We start from the raw sequence: 5,358 nt of genomic DNA, 5'->3' as shown, positions 1-5,358 counted from the left end.
GTCGGTCCCTTTGCGCTGTGGAAGGAGATGGCTGGAATTGTTTTCCTCTTTGAAAAGTCAGGACAAGGGATCGGCATCAGAATGTTTTCGATCCCCGAGGCACCTCACTGAGGCCTTCACTGGGGCTTAGTAGGGTGGGAAGAGCGGGAGGGTGCGGGGTGTGTGTGTGCGCGCGTGGTTCTGGGCCTGACACTCAGGAGTGAGCACAGTTGATGTTGAGTTCCTGTCTGCGTCTCAGGCCTGAAAGAGGAAGTGGGCACTTTCGCAGACCCAGGGTCCGCGTAGGACAAGATCTTTCTGCTGAGGTCTCAAAGCCTGCCGGTGTTGGTGGGAGTTTCATTTCCTGCAAAGGTCTAAGGGTTCTGAACCCAGCAAGGGGCTGGGTATCCCAGAAGACAGACCCTTTGTGGACAGCCAGGTGGTGTCCTTTTGCCCAGCTGGGGAATCTCTGTAAAAGTGATCAGGAAATGGTCAAATGTGTCAGAACGCTCACTGGCCTGGTAGGGCCAGAGTGTTCATTTTCTGTGGGAAGCCATGAGGAAAGGTTTACAGACACAGGGTCACTCCTGGGTGAGAGTCTTGAGCGCTCCTCTTCTTTTACCTGGGCTGGGATGAGAAGATCTACAGAGTCAAAATCCCCTTGACGGGCTGGAGAGATGGCTCAGTGGTTAAGAGCACTGACTGCTCTTCCAGAGGTCCTGAGTTCAAATCCCAGCAACCACATGGTGGTTCACAACCACCTGTAATGGGATCTGATGCCCTCTTCTGGTGTGTCTGAAGATAGATACAGTGTACTTATAATAAATCAATCAATCAATCAATCAATCTATATTAAGGGTCTTCGGAACAGTGGTACCCATTGCCAGCTGGGACCAGCTCCATCTGACAGGGCTCAAGGAGAGTCTTGGCGATGTTCTGAAGGCGTTTGGCACACAGAGATGGGTGAATGGGTTCTTGGCATCTGCCATTCTTGTATCCACTGAACTCAGCCCCTTAAGTGACAGAAAAGTGACAAGATGTTTAGCTTGAGAGCACCCAGGAAGAGCCTGCAGAACACAGGTGCTTGGGGCCAAAGACCACCTGTCAAAGGCATCCAGCTCTGGAACAGGGGAACACACCAGGCCTTAGGTGTGCCAGCATAAGTGGGTTTTACCAGTAGCCTAGCATTAGAAGGCTAGGAGATGAGGGCCACTCCATCCCCTGATAGGAGGCCTTGGGAGGGACCAGGCATTAAAATGAAGGTCAGGTGTCCTCCCAGGGACCCACTCTTCTGCTGGGCCCCCAGGATCCTAAGGACAGTGCGACAGTAGACTGTCTTCTCATGAGTAGCCCCATCTTGATGTCACAGAGAGGCACAAATGGTTGACCAGGCAGAGGTCAACAGGGCTGGATTTGGGGAATCCTGACTTTGACCCAATGTAATTGCCAACCACCACCAAGGACCGAGTCATAGCACACTGCTTCCCAGCACGCTGGTCCTTAAGTAGGAGAAGTGCGGACAGTCATGAAGAGCATGTGACGTTCAGGATGGTCCTGCATCTGCCTGACCCCACTCCTCAGCTTCCCCCACCACAGACACACACACACATCATGGCAATATTGGCCACAGGACTTAGGACCTGACTGGCAGCTCCCAGGTGTGCTCCAGGAGTATGCTGAATTCTCCTGCAACAGTTGGCAGGCACAGCAAACCAGGCTGGGTTCTCTTTTTGGTTTGGAGAGCAGGTTTCCCAGCTCACCCTGTTCCCTGGTCTCTGAGGTCCTTCAGGACTGGAGAACGTCCCCAACTATGCATCTAGGTCTTGGCGTGTCCCAGTGACCATAAAGCTTCGCCTGTACAACTGGCCTGGGAGTCTTCTTATATTAAAGCCCTCTACTTGGGCTTGTAGTTGAACGAACTTTTAAAAATGGTTCAGTTCCAAAGCCCCACTTTCCCTGAGCAGCATGCCTATGTTCTTCTGCAAGTGGCCGCTTGCTTGGATGAAGCCCCATATGCTATTGTTTTCTCAGGAAACAGCTTTAGGCTCTGGCCTCTCGGGCAGACTCTGTGGTTTGGATGACAGCAGCTGGCTTGATAAAAGAGAATTTTCATCAGTCCTGTTAAAACAAGAACAACAAAAAAACAAAAACAGGCTGGAGAGATGGTTCAGCTGTTACGAGCTCCAGTCGCTCTCCCAGAGGACACAGGTTCAATTCCCAGCACTTGCAGGGCCGCTCACAACTGTAACTCCGGTTCCAGTGGGTCCAACATCTTCCCACAGATACACATGCAGGCAAAACACCGATGCGCGTGAGATAAAAAGAAATAATAAATGAAAGACCCACCCCACCCCCCGTCCTCGACAAACAAACAAAAAAACCCCACCCAATGTTTTTGTGGGGCTGGAGAGATAGCACATCAGTTAAGAGCCCTGGCTGCTCTCCCAGAGAATCTGGGTTTGGTTCCCAGATTGCAGCTCGCAGAACCGTCTGTAACTCCAGTTTCAGGCCATCTGACACTCTTTTCTCACCCCCATGGCATGCACACACATACTTGCAGACAATCCACACCTACACATAAAATAAAATTAAAGAGTAACAGACAAAAAACCCAACCCTTTTTGTTTATGACAGTTTCTACCGGCACTCCGCTGAGGCCCCCCCAGTTTGTTCCCGTGAGCCAAAGATCCAGGATATTTCTCTTCTCTCCGTTCATTCATTAATTCCTCCAGCACTCATTCATCCCGAGCTCTTTAATTAATCGGTCATTAGTTCATCCGGTAGTCATATAATACTCATTCAGATCCCATTCATTCATCACTCATCACACCAATTTGCTTGCCCATTCATTGGCATTCTTCTGTCTAATTCATTCATTCATTTCATTCAGTGTTCTAGGTATAGGAGATGTAGGACAAATAAAAATGTCAGGTCAGTCAGAAAATCAGCTAAGCATCAATTACACGGGCTCTGGAGACTAGGACAGAGGGCAGGTCGAAATGGAGCACTTCTGTGTTCTGTGAGGCTATCTGTGGGTTGATGTTGGTTGAAACTTCATTCATCAGCTTCTGTCAGTCCTGGGGATGAGAACTTGTCAGGAGTCTGACAGTCACACCCTCTGCTTTGGAGGGATGCCTGGCTAGAGATCTGGGAAAAGCCTCACCGACAGACAGACAGACGACTCCAGGAGGGCTGGCCAGACATGACTCAGAGGCTGGAGCGAGAGTTCTTGCGTGGGGCTGGGGGGCTGGGCTGGGGTTGGGCAGTGCCACCTGGGCTGAATGTCAGCCATGCAGATGGATCTGCTCCATTAACCACAACCACAGGCTTGGCACGAGGTTACTGTAAAAGGTTCTTTTCCTGTTCACGTTCCTGGATTAAGTTTTATTTTGCTGGCTCCTCAGCCATGGTGGTGTGAATTCTTGGTGGTGGTGGGTGTGCTGTGCCCACCTGAGCTGTTCAGTGGCAGGCTCCAGATTCCTAAGCATTCTGGAATGGGTGCTGTGTTCTGGAAGGACATTGGCAAGGTACTGGAAGTGCTGGGGGGCACAGCAGGCCCTGGGTTCCTTTCTGAAGTCCCCGTATCCCACTGACTGAGTCCAAAGACTCAGATTACTCATGGTCTAAGGTCTACCCACCAGAGGGCTATACTGAACTTCACTATAGTGGGTGGTGGCAGGCTCCCAGCCAACCACTGTTTTCCTGGAAAACAGGTGGCACCCAGAGCCTCCGGCTTACCAGAGGCCTGGGAATTTTCTCAAATCTGTTGATTCTTGATGATCAGACAAGACATGGAAACTACCTGCTATTTCCTTAAGTCTGAGACTGTGTGTGTGAGTAGGTGGGCATCTGTGCAGGTGGTGTGTGTGTGCACTTGGGCTTCCTGCAGGTGACTGACTGTGTAGGTGGGCTTAGAAACTACCTACTAGAACCTCAGGTCTGAGACTGTGTACCTGAGCAGGTAGGTACTCTGTGTAGATGGGCATCCTGCAGGTGGGTGTCAGTGCTGGTGGCCATCCTGCAGGTGGGTGGTGTCTGTGCAGGTGGGCATCCTGCAGGTGGGTGGCGTTTGTGCAGGTGGGCATCCTGCAGGTTGGTGGTGTCTGTGCAGGTGGGCATCTGTGGAGGTGGGTGTCTGTGCAGGTGGGCTTCTGTGCAGGTGGTGTCTGTGCAGGTGGGCTTCTGTGCAGGTGGTGTCTGTGCAAGTGGTCATCTGTGCATGTGGTGTCTGTGCAGGTGGGCTTGGAAACTACCTGCTAGTATCTCAGGTCGGAGACTGTGTGCCTGAGCAGGTAGGTATTCTGTGCAGGTGAGCATCCTGCAGGTGGGTGTCTGTGCAGGTGAGCATCCTGCAGGTGGGTGTCTGTGCAGGTGGGTGTCTGTGCAGGTGGGCATGCTGCAGGTGGGCATCCTGCAGGTGGTTGTCTGTGCAGGTGGGCATCCTGCAGGTGGGTGTCTGTATGAGTGGTTACCTTATAGATGGGCATGTGTGGATCCTGCAGGTGGGCATCTCTGAAGGTATGGAAGTAGATATTCTGCAGGAGGGCATGTCTACGAGTGGGCTTTCTTCACCTGACCATCCTTGCACCAGACATCCCTGCCTTAAGGATCCGCAATTTCTGTCTGCCATCGCCACCTCCCCTGGATGAGGTCCTCATGTCTTGCCTTTGTCTCTCATCCTAAAAGCACAATGCTCACTCCTCTGTAGGGCAAGGCCAACTTGTCAGGGTTGTGCAGGTGATCAGCAAGTACTGCTCCCTCCCGTGCTGTTGGAGGGGGCCCTCTTCCTAACTTTCTAGGTGTCTCTTCCCTTCACCCGACGCTCCGAGATTCCCTTTCAAGAGACACCCACCCAGCTCCTTCAGGCCTGAGGGCCCCTGGGAAAACTCCCCTGTGACTCCAGCTTTACATCGGGTCAATGGTATCCATGTGGCACAGGTGCCACCAAGCACTCAAGAGGAAATAGAAAACAACTGCGCATCTGCGTGTGGGCGGCCAGGCAGACTGGGTGGCAGCGGCGGCGGTGGCGGCGGCGGCGGCGGCGGCAGCCTCCCAAGGGATGCTGGCTCGCAGCTCAAACAGGGCAGTTGCATGGCCAGTCCATTTCGGTCCAAGGCTCCCGGGTTCTGTGGAGGCAAGGAGATGTAGAGAGAGGTCCTGCAACTGAGTGAGCCTTCTGAAAGGATGGGCCAATATCTGACTATCTGAGGACCGACTGCTGTCAATCAGCTATGAGCATACTGCAGAGGCCCTAAGGGGAGGCTACAGTGGCCAGTCACTGCCTGGGGCTAGCAGCCAATCAGGAGGTCCGGGTAGTGAGTGTATGGTCAACCTGATAGGTTAACTGTAGGAACACAGACCCGGCCATATTAACAGTGA

General features: G+C 52.6%; 1 long non-coding RNA gene across 1 annotated transcript; it reads right to left on the bottom strand.

Moving 5' to 3' along the window:
- Positions 1-812: 812 nt before the first annotated feature.
- On the bottom strand, positions 813-1,478 carry LOC134483782 (uncharacterized). Its single transcript, XR_010060771.1, has 2 exons — positions 1,081-1,478; positions 813-992 (listed from the first exon to the last, which is right to left on the bottom strand). It is a non-coding gene; the product is annotated as an uncharacterized LOC134483782 (long non-coding RNA).
- Between the last annotated feature and the right edge of the window lie 3,880 nt (positions 1,479-5,358).

This window comes from Rattus norvegicus, chromosome 20 (genome assembly GCF_036323735.1).
Source record: "Rattus norvegicus strain BN/NHsdMcwi chromosome 20, GRCr8, whole genome shotgun sequence".
Taxonomy (NCBI): domain Eukaryota; kingdom Metazoa; phylum Chordata; class Mammalia; order Rodentia; family Muridae; genus Rattus; species Rattus norvegicus.
This window is presented reverse-complemented; position numbering and strand designations above follow the sequence as displayed.